We start from the raw sequence: 19,486 nt of genomic DNA on the forward strand, positions 1-19,486 counted from the left end.
TGGCTACTATCCTTAAAGATAAGGAGCGCATTGTTGAACACGTAAAAGGATCTGCTCCAATGAAAGCAACAGTGATAACGAAACAGCGTAGTGGTTTAATTATCGAAATGGAAAGGTTATTAGTGCTTTGGTTGGAAGATCAAAATCAACGGCGTATTCCAGTGAGCTTAATGGTTATTCAAGAGAAGGCTAAAAGGTTGTTTGAAGCGTTGAAAAAAGAAAGGGGGGGAGAAAGTGAAAGTGAAGAGTTTTCGGCTAGTAGGGGTTGGTTTATGCGATTTAATACTCGGGCCAATTACCATAATCTTAAAGTGCAAGGTGAAGCTGCTAGTGGGGATGAGAAAGCAGCAAGTGAATTTCCTAAAGCGTTGGCTGAGATAATTAGGGAGGGGGGTTATTCTGCTTATCAGGTGTTCAATGCGGATGAGACAGGTTTATTCTGGAAGCGCATGCCTAACCGCACGTACATAGCAAAGGAGGAGAAGTCAGCACCCGGTCATAAAGCAGGCAAGGAGAGGCTAACTTTGCTTCTTGGGGGAAATGCTGCTGGCGACTTCAAACTGAAGCCCATGCTGGTCTATCAGGCTGAAAATCCAAGGGCACTCAAGGGAATTTGGAAGAGTCAACTCCCAGTCATTTGGAAGGCAAATAAGAAGGCATGGGTGACACTTGCAGTGTTTGAAGACTGGTTTATCAACCATTTTGTACCTAGTGTGGAGCGGTATTGCGCCCAAAAGGGTATCCCCTTTAAGGTGTTGCTATTGCTGGACAATGCCCCAGGACACCCTGCCCAGCTGGGAGACTTTCACCCTAATGTGAAGGTGGTTTACCTTCCACCTAATACCACGGCCCTTTTACAGCCTATGGACCAGGGAGTGATTGCTTCATTCAAGGCCTACTACCTCCGAAGAACAATTGCTATGGCATTACAGGCAACTGAAACGAAGAAGGACTTGACTCTGAAGGACTTTTGGAAGTCCTACAACATCCTTGATGCTATTAAGAACATTGCTGATTCCTGGGAGGAGGTGAAGGTTACAAACATGAATGGTGTTTGGAGGAAGCTATGTCCTCAATTTGTTAATGATTTTCATGGGTTTGAGGACACAGTTGACCATGTTATCAAGAACATTGTTGCCCTGAGTAAGGAAACCGATTTGGAGATGGAGGTTGATGATGTTACGGAGCTGCTAGAATCTCATGGAGAGGAGTTATCTGCTGGGGACTTGATACAACTGGAGAAGCAGATCATAGAGGAAGAGGAAGAAGCCCCCACCCCAGACCCTAAGGCTTTCACAAGGCAGGGCTTGTCAAAAGGTTTTGCCGAGATACAACAAGCATTGGCAACTTTCGAGGCTCAAGATCCCAACATGGACAGGTTCACCAGGGTTTCCAGAGGTGTCATGGACTTACTGCAGTGTTATAAGGAGATTTTGGATGAGAAGAGGATCCTCTCTGTCCAGTCTAACCTGGAGCGGTATTTTAAGAAAGTAGAGAGAACTGCACCCTCTACATCAGCTGCCTCTACTACTCCAGATTTGCCTGCAACAGAGCCTCTACCATCAACCTCAGCTGCCTCTATTGCTACAGAGCCTCTGCCATCAACCTCAGCTGCCTCTGCTTCTCCAGCTTCTCCACCACCTCTTGTAGGCTCTTCACCTCCAGACTCGCCTGCCCCAGCTTCTCCAGCATCTTCTGTCTCACTTCCAGAGAATCCTGATTCACCTGCCCCAGTTTCTCCAGCATCTTCTGCACCTTCCTCTCCACAATAAACCAGTCTCTCCGTCCCTTGCAACATCCCTTCCAGTGTGCAAGCCAACCATAGGAATAAGGTAAGGAATTGTTCTCTTTTTTTTTTTTTATTGATATTTACTTTAATTCATGTGGTAAGGAATTGTTTTCTTTTTTTTATTGATATTTACTTTAATTCATGTGGTAAGGAATTGTTTTCTTTTTTTATTGATATGTACTTTAATTCATGTGGTAAGGAATTGTTTTCTTTTTTTTTATTGATATTTACTTTAATTCATGTGGTAAGGAATAGTTTTCTTTTTTTTATTGATATGTACTTTAATTCATGTGGTAAGGAATTGTTTTCTTTTTTTTTATTGATATTTACTTTAATTCATGTGGTAAGGAATTGTTTTCTTTTTTTTTATTGATATTTACTTTAATTCATGTGGTAAGGAATTGTTTTCTTTTTTTATTGATATTTACTTTAATTCATGTGGTAAGGAATTGTTTTCTTTTTTTATTGATATTTACTTTAATTCATGTGGTAAGGAATTGTTTTCTCTTTTTCTAATATTGTTTTTATGTCATTTGATACATTTTATTATAGTACAGTATACAGTAATACTTTACAGTACAGTACAGTACGTATATTTATGGTGTTCCGACTTACACGGAAATTCGGGTTACACCGCGTCTTAAGAACGGATCAGCGTCGTAACCCGAGGACCCCCTGTATATGTATTGTTGGAAAATTGTTGAGCAATTGACGGTTAGAAAACCGTGTAAATTTTACAATCTTGTTGTAGGTGCTTATACGATAACATTTATTTATACTAAACGTTAATGCTTCTTACATGGTTGAATATACCATAAAAAAGTACAAAGAATGGGCTTTCTAATTATGTATGAGAAATATATTGCAGGTATTTTCACAAGCTTGCCAAGAAATCTTTTGTTCATGTGTAAATTGAAAAAAATAGATCACATAGGCAATCAGCATAGGCCTGCCATGCATTCGCTGTTACTAACCATTTTTTCTTAAGCTCCGCATGTCCCTCAATCATCTACCAACTCCTGGTAAGAGCTTTGTTTTCCTCGAATGAAGAGCGTATTAACGCCGAATATTCCCTGAAAATAAGTTACGTACGACGCGACAATTTACGTTGTCAGATCACTTACGGCAATAAATATTTTCACACATCATCGGATTACCAGAGGGTTAAAAGGGGTGAGTTGAAGCTTCACGCTCCAGCCTTTGTTAGAACATGAACTTTTTTTTTAACATTTCCTATCATGAGACTAAATTCATGAAACCTTTCATTTTTATCACAAATACGACAAAAAATTACATTATCTTCCAACATTTAAAACATGATCAATAGGTCTAGAATAGCCTATACGTTGGGCCCTTTATTCTGTTCAAACCAATAACTTACGACAGAAGCACCCCCACTCAGCGTTTATCTAACTATTAGACTCTGAGGAGGCTCCTGTGGCATGTGCCAAAATGATAAAGGACCAAAACTAATCATCAATATGGGTTTCATCCAATAGTATATGGGATTCAAAAGATTGTATTTGCAAAGATAGTTATTATAGGATACTTTAATTACTTGCAAAACCGAAATTCACTATAAGAAATGGACGAGTGCTGCCTAGTTTGGCAGTTTTCTCTACATGTTTAATGGGGGCTGGGGCATAATAATGTATCAGTCGACTAAAATGTGAAGCATTTCTCACTAACTCCAGAATTTTTTTTTTCAACATTAGGGAGACAAATGGCGAGTTACTGGCATTACAAACTAGTTGCTTGCATTCCCTTGTTCAAGTCGTCATGTTTTTTTGTACAAGATAATAATTACCTGGCTCATTTTACCAATTACAAGCTTCCAATTATCTATGCACAAGCTCCTGGATGTTTTACTACGGCATCTTTTCCACCGTTCCCCTCAGTTTCAACTTCACCACAATCACAAAAAGACATCTCAAACAGCAAAGTACAATCTAGTTCGAAATATATTGTAATTTAATCTATGTTGGCAATTGATTATGATGAAAACTCTCCATTCAATGTAGAGGTATTGTTGCTCATGTGGAAATAAAATATCCCTGAAAGTGACCTACAGGGCTTGCGAGCCCAGTGCATCCATGCACCATTCGCCAGAACATAAGAGTGAAATTATGTTTATTCGCGAGCAAAGCAAGCCACAGCGGAGCAAAAACCATTAGAAAGGCGAAGTGAATCACAGAATTGTGATACTTTGATTTTCTGTAAAGTTTTACTGTATTACAGGTTCTGATTTCGAAAAGAAAATATATGTTTTCCTGTAGTAACTAACGTGATTTGACCGAATTTAACCTTCATTTCAACCGCAAACCAACAGAACCACCAAACCGACTAACTAAATATCCGGACTGGTTGCTGTTATTACGGATGAAATGAAGGTGAAAACCGGTTAAATCACGTTACTTTCTACAGGAAAACATTTTCTGTTAAAATGATTAAATATAATGCCTTTTATTATATATATTTTGTTAAAATACTTAAATATAATGACTTGTTCAAATTCGGTGTCACTTCACTCACATAGTACTGCGAACGGTAACATTAGCAACATTACCAACGGTACACAGCGTTACCAACGTTGGGGTGATACACAGCGTTACCAATGTTGCGGTGGAATTACTAACGTTAGCAATGATACGGTATTATTATCGTGTGTATTTTAAAGAATTTTTCCATATACCGTTTACACAATATATAAAAAAGTACAAAAAGGGTACAGAACCTAACAAACCCACCTAACCTAACCTAGAAGTTCCCAGGTCACAAACCCAATATAATGGCCTTTGTTATATCACTTCACTCACGTTACGGTAATATTAGTAGTGAACTCTCGTTTATCGTGGTAAATAGGTTCCAAACCCGGCCGCGATAGCTGAAAATCCGCAAGTAGGGACACCATATTTACGTATTTATTTAACATGTATATTCAGACTTTTAAAACCTTCCCTTTACGTAGTACTGTACTGTTAACAAACTACCCTTTAATGTACAGAACACTTAATGCATGTACTACAGTACCCTAAACTAAAACAGGCACAAATATTAAAATCTTAAAATATTGAAGTAGTATGAAAAATAAAGATTGTTACTGTACTCACCACGAAAGAAGTTGAAGAAAAACTTGAAATGATGATGGCGATGAATTTGCTGCACAGTAGAAATGATGACGATGAAGCTGATGATGTCTTCTACTCTCCAGACGGAGGAGTCTTTTCCTAGGACACCTCTTCAACTTCTTCCTGGGACACTTCTTCAATTTCTTCCGAAGGCATAGTAGCAGGAGGAACTGGCTCTTTTTTGTGAGGCTGGAAGAACATTGTGATCGGAAGTTGCTGCCCCTGCTTCTTTTTTCGCTCGAAGAGCATCCTGTAGGGAGTCATGTCTTCATCGATTTTGTTGCAGAATTGCATAGAACGAACCATATCCTCGTCCCACTCTTGCGACAATTCTCTCAACTCCTTCGTAAGGTTGCAGAGCTTGGCAAGCCGTTCTAATGTTAAGCCCGTTTCTTCGTCAATTTCTTGGGTCTCTTCCTGTGTTTCACTGTCTTCTTCACTGGCCGATTTCGTCAGGTCTTCGAGGTCTGCGTCAGTTAGCGGCTGGGAATGGCAGTCCAACAACTCGTCGACGTCTTCAGTCGTCATGTCGCCAAACCCATTACCTCCAATTATCACAGCCAACTGCACAGATTTCCATATTGCAGAGTGTTGAATCTCAGTAGGTGTAAATCCCTCGTCATCGTAAACAATCTGGGGCCACAACTTCTTCCAGCTCGCATTAACAGTAGCAAGATTTCATTTCTTTCAGTGCCTTCTGGATGTTCTGCAGGCACGTGGCTATTGTGTACTTCCGCCAGTACGCCTTCAAATTGAATGTTTCATACTCCATCATCTTGGGCAGCATCCACACACACAACGAGGTCCGCCAAGGTATTCTTCATGTTGAGGGCCTTGCACGCCCTGATAACCCCCTGGTCCATCCGTTGAATTAATGACGTTGTGTTGGGTGGCAGGAACTCAACCTGAATGCCCTCATGCGACAGATCAGTTGCGTGTCCACCAGCGTTATCCATAAGGAGAAGGATCTTAAATGGCAAGCCCTTATCTAAGAGATATTTACTGACTTGCGGGATAAAATACTGGTGGAACCAGTTGAAGGTCAGCATCTTCGTAATCCATGCTTTTGGATTATGCATCTAGTACACGGGAAGGAGATTCTTATTTTTATTTTTCAAAGCACAAGGGTTTTTCAATTTGTAAATAAGTCCCGGCTTTAGCAAAAATCCAGCAGCATCGGCACACATCAAGAGGGTAACATGATCTTTGAATGCTTTAAAGCCAGAGGCTTTGGCTGCTTCTTTGAACAGGAAAGTTCGCAACGACATTCTCTTCCAAAACAAGCCGGTCTCATCCATATTAAACACTTGTTCGGCCTTGTATCCACCTTCAGTGATAATGTTCTTAAATGTCTCATTCGCGTAAGTTTCAGCAGCGGTAATGTCAGCGGAAGCAGCCTCGCCATGCAGGGAAATGCTTTTCAGGCCGAAGCGTTTCTGAAACTTCGCGAACCATCCTTTGCTGCGGAAAAACATTGTTTCTGAGGCTGGGAATCAGTGGATGTTCCTGCTTGAGGTTCATCTAGTACATCATCTTCGTCTTCTTCAGCATGGTCGCCATCGTCGTCATTAGGTTCCTTTGCCGCAAAATTCTCATACAAACCCAAAGCCTTGGTTCAGATGGTGTTCGTATCCAAGGCTATGTTCTTCTTCCAGCAGTCGGCAATCCAGATTCCTAAAGCACCTTCCATACGGATGATCGTTTTATTACGAGCGGTAACAACTCGCTTCGCTGACCTACTAAAGGTGATGGCAGCCGTCTTTCTAATGTTTGCATCGTCCTTCTTAATGTAGCGAACGGTGGATTCGTTCACACCAAAATGGCGGGCTACAGCCGCGTAACTTCTGCCTTCTTTCAACATATCGAGAAGTGTCACCTTCTCAGCAATCATCATCCTTTTTCGGTGGCGTTTAGGCTCACTACCAGCCTTAGTAGAAGCAGAACGCTTGGAGCTATTGTAGGGGTTAAACAGAAAGTTCAACAAAAAGTTCAACTTCAAACAGTCACGCACAGCATAGTTTTAAGTTACACAGTAACGTAGCAGCATCTACCCGGCGAGAGAGCGGCAAACAAAGTGGCCGCGAGAAGATGCTACTGGTCAGAGAAAAGCCAAGCTGCTGCGGATCGGAGAAGCGATGAAAACACCAATCACAGGCTAGATTACAAAACTTGGGAGCTGATTCGTCATCTATCAGCACTGGAACCAATCACAGTCCGTCTTACATGCTACATAGTAGTTACAAATTCAAATACAAGGTACTGTACTTGTATACTGTATATGTTTTACATACGCTATTTTACGCTTGTTTTGTTGTAGGATATGTACGCTTATTCGAGATGTGATTTTTGCAACAAAGAATATTATTGGATGCAGTACTACGTATACATACAAAAAATTTACGGAAAATCAGCGATATATTTCTTTTATAATATATACATGTGTAATGAAAAAAGTCCGCGTAGTCATGAATCCGCGATGGTCGAACCGCGAAGTAGCGAGGGCTTACTGTACTGTTACGATAACCTTATATATAAAGGTTCTTGTTTCGCCATTAGCTCGCTTCGCTCGCATTAAAATTAAACATCAAGCTCGTATGTACTGGCAAGCTGTAATGTTGAGCTGCGCACGCTAACATTAGTAATGTTACGCTAACATTCCCAAACGTTAAATATAATGGTTCTTGTTCCTCACTTACGATCACAGGAAAATAAAACATCACCCTCGTATGCATTGGCAATCTGTAATGCTGAGCTTCACACACTAACAAAATATAATAAAACTATCACATTACAATCAAAGAAATTAATAACTTACTTTTATGACCGTGATGCGTAACTTAGGGGTCACGGGGGTGTTGTGACTGAGTCTGTGGGGTCTTGACTGTTTTGCCTTAGATTAGTACTGCACTTGGAACACTGTAAAAGTTCCTACGTTACATTACGTGATTTAAGAAAATTATCAACATTGGAATACACCAAAATACTTTCAAGTATGGATTACTGAAGTCGTTACAATTTTCTAAAACTTCCATCGTAAAATACGCAAAAAGACGTCACTTGTACTAACAAAGACGTGACTTGGGCATAGGTTTCCAAGGAAAATGGCTTGTTGGAAGGTGGGGGTAGGGAAATATAAACCCCCCAATGCAAACTTTACATACGTATGGGTTCATGATTGGTTAACGGAAAATCAACGGAGTCTAGAGTGTAAACAAGAATGAACGGAATGGGGAAACTTGTCCAGAGCAAGTATTTATGTGAAATCTGGGAGTGACAAGGTAATGACAAAATGTATAAAAGTAATATATGAAGATAAAATGGAAAGTATGATAAATAATATTTAGTGGGTATATAAAATGAGGTGATTTTATAAGGTATCGGGGTCAAACGTAATATGTATACGATGGTATTACATAACCAATCAAGTAATAAGACTTTAACAGAGCTGGTAGAGAGACGAACAGTTACATTTCACGATTAGAGAAGAAGAAATCCTATTGGTGGAGGAAAAGACTGTGCAGGGAGGCAGGGTTTTTGCGCATATGGTCGAAACCTGCTATGTACAAACGAACGTACTAGAGTGATTAGTAGAATGAGAAAAATTAAAAACACTGCTAATGTTAGCATGTTACGCTAACCTTTGATCTACATCACACGTTGACATCTCTGGTTACTGTATTTTTTCATGAGACATAGCCTTTGCAACGCCGCCTCCAAAGTTTATCCAGTTATACTGTTTTGTCTTTTCCTCAGTTTATTATACACCCAAGAAGGTATTTGTCTTTTCCTCAGTTTATTATACACCCAAGAAGGTAATGTATAGAGAAGAAAAGGCTTGTTTTACGTTTATATATCGCTTCCCCCATATGTTTTCCCCACCCAAAACCCCGAGTTCCCACTGGGGGTCCCCCATTATCGTAGGATATAGATAGATATATATATATATATATATATATATATATATATATATATATATATATATATATATATATATATATATATATATATACTGTATATATTTCTGAAACGGTATTATTTTACAAGCACTTACCAGGCCATAGGCGATATTTGCCATTACAAACAACATCAGCTACACATTTCAGTCACTTTTTCTTCTATGCACTTTTCGGCGGAAATGCATAATTAACGAGTTATTCAATATCTTATTTTTAATATTTGTTAAAAAATGGACAAGTCATTCGACATGTTGACTCCACAGGTAGCTCTTGTTAGTTTGTATAACTGTTTTCATCTTACTTGGCTCCTCCCCATTGCGCAATGTGACAATATTTGCTTGAATGCGCATTTGCTCCTCCCACTAATGTCGCTCCTCCAATCTAAATACTACTGGGTTCTTTTCAAGGGTTATTATTGGACGATTCATTGGTCTCTCAGTCTTGTTTCAAGGATCTGTTTTTCGTGCAATATAACATTGTAAACGATACTATTTTGTTTTTTTTCCCTATTTCATTATGGGAGAAACCCGTGATTGTCGTTTGTTTTCGGTTTTCAAAAGTTCCGGTTTCTATATTTTCATCACGTCACTTTACTGTCATGGATCCTCCGGTACGGTTGTGTGAAATATGTCGTTATTCCTATTTTGATGTGATCGGCCGATTTCATGGGAATTATAATGGAACTCCTGAAGTAGTGAATCGTTTTCTAAGGGAGCATTCCGTATTACCTTTAAGTGTCCAGTGTGGTAAATGTGATTCGCCTTTACATTTTCGTGAGGATAGACATGTGTGGTATTGTACCAAATCTGAACGTATTCCAGTACTTGATGATTCAGAAGAGGGTCAACCACAACCTTCCACATCTTCATCGTCATCTTCCGTTTAAGGTAAGAAGTGATTTAATAAAATATATATATTCAAATTTACCCCTGGTTAAAGGGGGGGTCGCAGGGGGGGCGAAGCCCCCCCCCGGTAGGGGTACAGGGCCCCTAGGTTAGGTTAGGTGGGTTTGTTAGGTTCTGTGGTGCCCTGAAAATTACTGTGGCCTTAAGGGGGGGTCGCAGGGGGGGCGAAGCCCCCCCCCCGGTAGGGGTACAGGGCCCCTAGGTTAGGTTAGGTGGGTTTGTTAGGTTCTGTGGTGCCCTGAAAATTACTGTGGCTTTAAGGGGGGGGTCGCTGGGGGCCCCTACCCCCCCCTCCCCCGGTAGGCCTAGTTAGGGGTATGGGGGAGGGGTGCTGGAACATTAATTATTCATTTATTGCAAATATCATTCAATGCCCCAACACCAGAAAATATGTTTTACCAGTAGATTTTGATGTGTTTTGCAGGAATTTCACCTTCATATTTGTCGAAAATACACAGTTTTTGTCACACACCATTTGGGGTGTGGGATAAAAACGGGTGATTTCCGCCAAAAATGAAGGTGAAATTCGTGCAAAACACATCAAAATCTACTGGTAAAACATATTTTCTGGCCCCTAGGCCCTGGTAAGTCATAGTAAAAATTTACCTGAAACTATTTATTTACAACAGGAACAAGTGTCACTTTCGAAGAGAGCGTATTTTTTTCTATAACAAAAAAATAGTTTTTTCACTAGGTTTCATTACCCTGTAATACACTACAATAATACCCGATTTTCATCCACTTACATGAACCACAAATTTTTATCCAATTGGTTATCTTAAAGAGTTTATTTTGCATTTATGATCATTATTATTGCTGCAAATCATACTTATTGGCATTTCCCTGCCCAAAAAGCCCCGGGTTCCCACTGGGGTCCAACAAAATTAGGGGGTACATAAACTCATGAATGGGTGGCTTGCCCCAATAATCAGGGTAATAAATGCATAGAACACAAGATACCTTGTAGTTTTGTCCCGAATGGAACTATAATTTTACAGCATATGCCTACCTATGTCATCTAACGCAAATCCTTTAAAGTATATTTATCAAGAATTGTCTTTCCTTGTGAATTTTTATTGAGAACTAAACATTCCTATACAAGTACATTGAATTTATAAGACGTGAGTAAAAAAAGCCTTGCCACCTAGCATATCAAGCCAATTAGGATCAGGAAATACAGGTCTAACAGTACAACATGGGTAAACAAGCTTGAAGTTTCCAATATTCACTTTGCCAATTACAAACCACTAACAAAATAGTAAAAACTCTACTTACCTAACTAGGAAAATGATAAAACTTCACCTTTCCACAATATATAGTGGAACAAATGGCCCACGTTTAATCACAAAATTCAACAATCATACAAAAGGTGTACAGTGTTGCCAGATGGGCAAGTCTAAAAATCCCCAAAACTCTGATAAAAACTTCCTAAAACAACCAAAAAAATCCCCATTTCCACAAATATATTTTCTTCTAATCATGTAGGCTTTACTAATATAGAAATTACTTACTATACTTCATGTAAGTTCAAGCAAACTAATTGCAACAATATAAAGGTTTATTCATCTTTGTTTCCTCTTTATAGAAATTTGTACAGACTATCCCCATCAGACACCCAAAATCCCCAAATCTAGGGATAAATCTCCCTATCTGGCAACACTGCACCAACATTTCTGACGTCGGTGGAAATTGGGAAACAACAATTCAAGGATCGCAAAGTCGCAAACCACAACTACTGACGATTTTCTTCATGTAAGGAGACCTTTATCATCCTTTTGGCAGGACTATCTTTCATATTTCTTATTATTATTATTATTATTAATTGCTGAGCTACAAATCTAGTAGGAAAAGCAAGATGCTATAAGCCCAGGGACTCCAACGGGGGAAAACAGGCCAGCGAGGAAAGGAAAAAAGGAAAATAAAATATCTTAGGAAGAGTAACGACATTAGAATAAATATCTCCTGTATAAAATATAAAAACTTTAACAAAACGAGAGGAAGAGAAATAAGATAGAATAGTGTGCTCGAGTGTACCCTCAAGCAAGAGAACTCTGTAAGAAATTCATAAACTGTAATAAGCATTCGATTTCAGTTGACAAACCTAGTGCAGCACAGTAATAAAAAATGAGAATGGTGTACGGGTTCTTATTAAAAGTCAGAAGTTTTCATACAAATAGCCTATATAATAACTAATTAGCAATCAATTACAAATTACCAAAACTGCACACAATATTAGTATCGAAAAAAGTTTCATTTAGTAATATCTTACAGCGTTCAATTACCAACAAACACAATTCAAACCATTGAAATTTTGATTTTTACGTTTTTTCGTAACTCCACAAATTTGCCGTTTACAATTGCCTTGTTAATTTACGTATCACAGTTTATACATTTGTCTAAACACTATACGGACTAGATCATGATATCTGTAACTTAAACCATATGTACACTATCGTATCATCACCATTATCAAGAATAGCCTTATGCCTCAGGATTACATTTCAGAAATCTGTGAGCAGTCCCATCTGTTAGTTTTTTTTTTTTTTTTTTTTTTTTTTTTTAAATTACATTCTTAACCCCTCCTTTACATTATGGACTGGTTGTAAAAATAATTATGTTAACTAATTTATTAGCAATTCGTATCCCTCTATGAATATTAAGAATCCTAATCTTTGGCTTGAGTTTCCTGATAAAAAAAAAAAAAAAAAAATTAAAAGAACAAAAAAAAACTTTAAAACCTTATACCACGCAGCGTGATTTAGTCACTCCAACGTGTCTACATATTACACAAGAGAAATTAACAACTGTACCATAAAGTGTACCTGTATATCTCATGTGTTTTTTTTTTTTTCAGATCTTTTAAGATTATGAGGACCATATTACAAGCAAGCTCTTTTCCCTAACTGTATCCACCGAAGCCAATTCCTCCATTTTGGAAGGACATGTCTTTGCCATTGCTACATCCAATCATTCTTCATGAAATTAGCTTTACCTCGAGTCAACTTCCACATGTTCAAATTTCTTCTTAAAATGATACATTTTAAGGCAATATTCTGGCCAAGTTTGTTAAAACGCTATAAATTCCCATAAATGTTCTAGTTCAGCAAATCTATAATCACATTCAGTAATAACCTGAATTAATTGCTCACTTTCCTCCCTCAACGCAATCATTACCATGTGCATATTTTCATCCACTATTAAATGCACACTTTATCAAAACAATTCTTAACAGAGCCTTTTAATTTTCTTGATGTCATAACTAATTTCTTTTAAGAAAAAAACATTTCTTATGATACAGTTGAACACATTCGCCTATTATTGAAGTTCTAAATTTGTAAACTTTGTTTTCCTCTTTCGGGTCTACACGTCAGACGAATAAATTGTTTACTGTTTATAACTTACTTTATTTATAAGGGTCCCCATTAGCAGAAAGCGCCTCACAGAAGTATTCAACTTTAGTAAAAATTCATTTATAAATGGTTGGTTGGTTTTAGATCGCCCTGCATATACAGAACACGGGCTCTTGCGTTGGCAGCCCCTGAGAGTGATAAGGATATGAAGGAGTTAAGGTTATACATGTGAAAGTGGTAAGGTTATATATAAAGGATGATGATGGGATGGATGGGAAAGGATGAAAGCACCATGACGACCGTGACAGGAGTCCGAAGTTCAGACGATGCAAAGCAGACGTTGTCCCCCAAAACCCGGTTCCTCTTCGGTCATGGATAAATTTGGTCTTTTCTTATCGTAACCCAAAAAGGGATTTTTCATTTGTAAATAATGTACAACTAGACATTAAACATTTGGTTCAAGCTGTCAAATTCACAATACCACAACATTTTAACGGTGAGAATACCATCTCTCGTTGAAAATCTTTGTAATTATCTTCCCTATATAGCAAAGAGTAAGTGTCCAATATACAGTATAAATATTTCCTGTCACGCTGAGCCGTGACCACCCAGAAACGACAATCTCCCACAAATTGCCCAAACTGCCGTGAGGTATTTAGAAAATGAGGAGGGGTTGGGAAGTGTTGAATCTGTGTCTAAATATTTAGCCATAATTTTTGACGGGTCGCGTACACTAGTCCAAAATAAATTCGAAGTTACCATAACTAGAAGTGGTGTTATGAAAAGCCTTCTCATTTATAGATTCTAATTCACAGGGCTCTAATTTTAACTGGCACAATATACATTATTATTATTGTTATTATTATTATTATCATTATTATTATTACTTGCTAAGCTGCAACCCTAGTTGGAAAAACCGGATGCTATAAGCCCAAAGGTCCCAACAGTGGAAATAGCCCAATGAGGAAAGGAAACAATGAAAAATACAATATTTCAAGAAAAGAAACAACATTAAAATAAATATCTCCAATATAAACTATAAAAAACTTTAACAACACAAGAGAAAGAAAAAATTGATAGAATGGTGTGCCAGAGTGTACATTCAAGCAAGAGAACTCTAACCCAAGACAGTGGAAGACCAATTGCATCCATGGTTGAGCAGTATTGGCTACTACTGTACGCTCTTTTCTTCTACATCCAAGGTGTAGAAACATCTCGAAATCTTCCAATTTCCAGTACCTTACCTTCGTCTTAAACTCTTAATAGACCAGACAAAATCTGAAGTATATGCTTTCGTTCATGACTCCCAGCAAAATTTCCAGATTCTATCAGCATTAATTTAAGTACATTCTTTCTCAGTGTAAAAAAAAAAAAAAAAAAAAAAAAAAAAAAAAAAAAAAAAAAAAAAAACACGCTAGCTCATGATATCTGTCACATGTCATAAGTGCCCCATCGTAACATATTAAATACCCATATCATGAATGCCTTTTCGAATTACTTATCTCGTCCATCACATAAGGATTGGATTGGATTGTAAGGGTTCGGGCTGTATAGCCTGGCGCTACGGCCATTCAGCACCCAAGTACATTTTAGGCGAAACCCTAGGCTCTAGGGTTACACTATGAGGTAAAAGCTATTATTATTATTATTATTATTATTATTATTATTATTATTATTATTATTATTATTATTATTACTAATTGCTCAGCTACAATCCTAGTTGTAAAAGCAGGATGCTGCAAGCCCAGGGGCCCCAACAGGGAAAATATCCGAATGAGGAAAGGAAAGAATGAAATAAGAGAAGTCATTAACAATTACGATAAAATATTTCAAGAACAGTAACAACACTAAAATGAATGTGTCATATGTAAATTATAAAAAAAAAAAACTTTAACAAAATAAGAGGATGAAAAAATAAGATAGAATAGTGTGCCCGAGTATACCCTCAAGCAAGAGAACTCTAACCCAAGACAGTGAGAGACCATGGTACAGAGGCTATGGCACCTCCCAAGACTAGAGAAGAGGATGGACAGCAAGATGGAAGAAATGAAGCAAGAAATGGTTTAGAGTAGATGGATATAAAGTAAGTTAATCTAGGGGCCCAGGGAATACTGAAAAAAACCCCTTAAGCAATGCCTACAATGAACAGCAAGAGGTGCACTGACGGCATTAACCCCCATACGGAGCCTTTACCCTGGGGATTGAACGCATTCCAAACTAATACATTATTATTATTATTATTATTATTATTATTATTATTATTATTATTATTATTATTATTATTATTATTATTATTTAACCTACAACCCTAGTTGGAAAAGCAAGACGCTATAAGCCAAAGGGCTCCCACAGGAAAAAATAGCACAGTGAGGAAAGGAAATACGGAAATAAATAAACGATATGAGAAAAAATGAACAATCAAAATAAAATATTTAAAAAACAGTAACATCAAAACAGATATTTCATATATGAACAATAAAAAGACTTTTGTCCGCCTGTTCAACATAAAACCATTTGCTGCAAGTTTCAGCTTTTGAAGTATGTATCACTATACTGGTTCAGGAATTGACACCACTACCATAAGATAGAGACCTCGTATCAGTAAATGGATTATCTTTTAAGTGAATTAACAATTTCGTATTTATTCTCAGTTATTCTACTTGAAACTTGAGAAGATCTTATTACCAGCAAATTCTCTACTCAATTTTATCTGCACATGTTACCTTCTCCATTTTAGTAGTAGCCTTCTTCATCCCACCTGCATTCAATAATTGGATATTTCCCGTTCCCCGTTTTTTACCAGTTATATTTCTGGTATATTGACAAGCGTTTTCTAAAAAAAAAAAAAAAAAAAAAAAAAAAAAAAAAAAATTCTTTAACAAAATATAGCTTTGAATGCAAGCCAGTGTTTTCTAAGAAAAAAAAAAACTAGTTTCTCTTCAACAAAATATAAGCTTTGAATGTAAGCAAGTGTTTTCTACGAATAAAAATAAACTAGATTCTTTTCAACAAGGTATAATTTTGAAGGCAAGCGCGTCTCATCATGTAACTTCAGAGGAAGAAGAAGAAGAAAAAACGCCTCTTCTATTCATGTCAATTTCTATATTGCTATAACTTATAACTGTTCTTATGATATTGCATTCAGACACAGCAAATAAATAATAAAATAGCTTTAATATTGATAGGACTGAAGTACAAACTTCGAACTTATCAATATCAGTTAAAAAAAAGGTTGTTTGTATGAAAAAACATGACAACTTTTATAACTTAAAAAATTACATACTGTACATAAAAATATTACAGCTTTTATAAATAAGTATTGAATATAATTTTCATTTATTCAATTGTTGAAGATTAATTTGAAATGATCCTTGATATGTTTCATTAATAAAAACTATTCCAATTAGGACGACCTATGGTGAAAATTGTGCACATGGTAGTAAGGTGGCTGATGTGGCCCAAAACTTTGCTAGAAAAGAGAATGGGTTTAGCAATTTGATTTTGAAAATCTAGATAGTAACCGGAAAATTAAACCAAACCCTGACTGGAGAAAGGTGTATCTTTAAAACATTATACACCCTTACAATTACACAAACCATCACCCCCCACACATACACAATTATATATATATATATATATATATATATGTATATATATATGTATATATATACATAGATATATATATATATATATATACTACAGTGTGTGTATATATATATATATATATATACAGTATATATATATATATATATATATCCATCCTTTTTTTGAGCCCTCAAAAATAAAAATAAAATAATTTTTAAAGGGTTCAAAGAGGGAACAAGGCCATCGCTCAGGGATATACACCAGACCCAGTGAACCGATGCAAAAATCAAATCTCCTTACCCTAAAGGACTGCTATGCTGCAAGGACCCCTCCCCCCATCATACATACATACATACATACATATATGTTCACATACTGTATATATATATATATATATTGTGCACGCGCTTGTTTGTATATTTTCGATTCTAGGTCGTGTGTGTGTGTGTGTGTGTGTGTGTGTGTGTGTCATCTATGCGCAACTGACATAAAATCTTCTCTTTACCAGTCCGTTCTCTCCCTCCTGTTCACATCGTCAGACGTTTATAATTGCATAAAATGTCCTCTGTGCACGTCTCTCTCTCTCTCTCTCTCTCTCTCTCTCTCTCTCTCATCCGTCATGGACCTTACATCTCCCTCGAAATATATTAACAGCGTCTCTCCCCTCTTTCTTTAATTAATTGTTGCAATATCTTTTCGCGCCATCACCTCGCAGTCGCTTTGCAATGTATTGTTTTTGCTTAGACTTATGGTCTTACGAAGAAGACTTCTTTCTTCTGTTGTACTCAAGTTTCCGCTTCTAGGCCAAAGATGGTGTTAGTTTTCACCAACGCCTATTAAATATTTAGATCTTGCTTTGCACAATTTTGGAAATTTTCGTCGTCGTTGTCATCTTCATCGTTATCATCTTTCTAATATAATAATTGATGATATATAATATATAATATATAGCATATAATACTAGTATCATTTATCTCCCTCAAGTAGGTTATAAATCGAGTCGGTTTATCTATTTGTCTGTGGACAGGATTGCGTCAAAACTACTTCATGGATCTTGACGAAATTTTTCGCCACACATACTGTACATCTTAGGTCATGGACGACCCCATTAAATTTTGGAGATGGTCCGGAACCCGGATATGCATTTTTCGCCATTTTAAAGATAATGTCAAAACTACTCGACGGATTTTGACGAAATTTCCACCACAGATAGATCTTAAGCCATGAACGATTCCATTAACCTCTGGAGGAGATAAAAAATCTTTAATTGCCCTTTATTATTATTATTATTATTATTATTATTATTATTATTATTATTATTATTATTATTATTATTATTATTATTATTATTACTTGCGAAGCTATAACCGTAGTTGGAAAAACAGGATGCTATAAGCCTTGGGTCTCCAACAGGGAAAATAGCGCAGTGAGGAAACAAACAATTATAACAAAATAATTTAAAACAGTACTGACATTAAAATAAATCTTTCATATATAAATTATGAAGAGACTTGAAAACATTCGCTGCGAGTTTGAACTTTTCATAACAACAACAACAACAACAACAACAACAACAACAACAACAACAACAACAACAATAATAATAATAATAATAATAATAATAATAATAATAATACTATGTCGTTATAGTCATTACTATTAACATTATTAAGAATGCAACTAGACGAAGCAAGCAAATAGGCCGTGCATTTACTTGGCAAAAGTCAAGGGTAAATACTTCCACAAAGAAATGCTTGGACACTAACAAACTTTCATACACAATACAATACTGCCATCCATTGTTTATGTATTATTGATTTATATAAGTGTATATGCATTGATATTTACGATTCTCAACGCTGCCTTTAGATGAAGTAATAACATCATGAGATACTTAAAATGATAAGGATAATTTATTTTTATCAGAATCTTTGTTTTGAATGCTAGGTCATCACACACATGCATACACACATATATATATACACATACATATATATGTATATATACCGTATATATGTATATATACCGTATATATATATATATATATATATAACATACATATATATATATATATATTATACATATAATATATATTATATATATATACCCGATAGTGTATCAAACTGTTTCAATAATCACCATTCAGCCTTCGGTAAAAACAAATTTCGTAAATTGAAATTTCCACCATTTTAGTGGGAAATTACTTTCAGTATTTTAAAAGATATACTAATCCATTTCGTATAAGGCCTTCCCCGAGTTGTTAATAGTCTTAAGATCGCACAAACTATTTGTCCGAAGATTAGGGTATTAGTGAACCTGGCCTGATTCGCTTGACCTTACATTACCAAGAGTACATGCACATGTACCCCAACGATGTACAAAATTCGCCCCAGCGTCCAAATAAAGTTTTGTCCGAGGCCAAGCCAACCTGTTCAACACGGCCCGGAAGAGTCCAAAAGGATAAATCTGATTCTGTTTTTGTGTCTTTCTTTGGGACTCTGTCGTGGACCTTGGAAAAGGCTTACGCCAAGCTATGTTCTAATCTAAACATTCCCTTTGGAGGTTTTCCCGGTAATGCGATAGGGATCAATTTTAAAAGTAGATGATAGTTTGTTGAATAGAGCATGTGGTTCAGTACATGTTTGCAAACCTAACATTGAATTCAAGCTGCAATAATCTGTGTCTTTCTATTAATCTATTAATGTTTATATATATATATATATATATATATATTGAATATATATATATCCACACAAACACACATATATATATA

The 19,486-nt window shown here is 36.6% G+C and overlaps 1 long non-coding RNA gene across 2 annotated transcripts in view; it reads right to left on the reverse strand.

The window, feature by feature from the left end:
• The window catches only part of LOC137656865 (uncharacterized), a 75,360-nt gene extending 64,213 nt beyond the window's left edge, over window positions 1-11,147 (reverse strand). For both annotated transcript variants that reach the window (XR_011047030.1, XR_011047028.1), the window contains exon 1: window positions 11,054-11,147. This is a non-coding gene — a long non-coding RNA (uncharacterized lncRNA). The remainder of the gene's footprint in view (window positions 1-11,053) is intronic.
• Between the last annotated feature and the right edge of the window lie 8,339 nt (window positions 11,148-19,486).

The sequence above is a fragment of the Palaemon carinicauda genome, chromosome 17 (assembly GCF_036898095.1).
Source record: "Palaemon carinicauda isolate YSFRI2023 chromosome 17, ASM3689809v2, whole genome shotgun sequence".
In the NCBI taxonomy this organism is placed as follows: domain Eukaryota; kingdom Metazoa; phylum Arthropoda; class Malacostraca; order Decapoda; family Palaemonidae; genus Palaemon; species Palaemon carinicauda.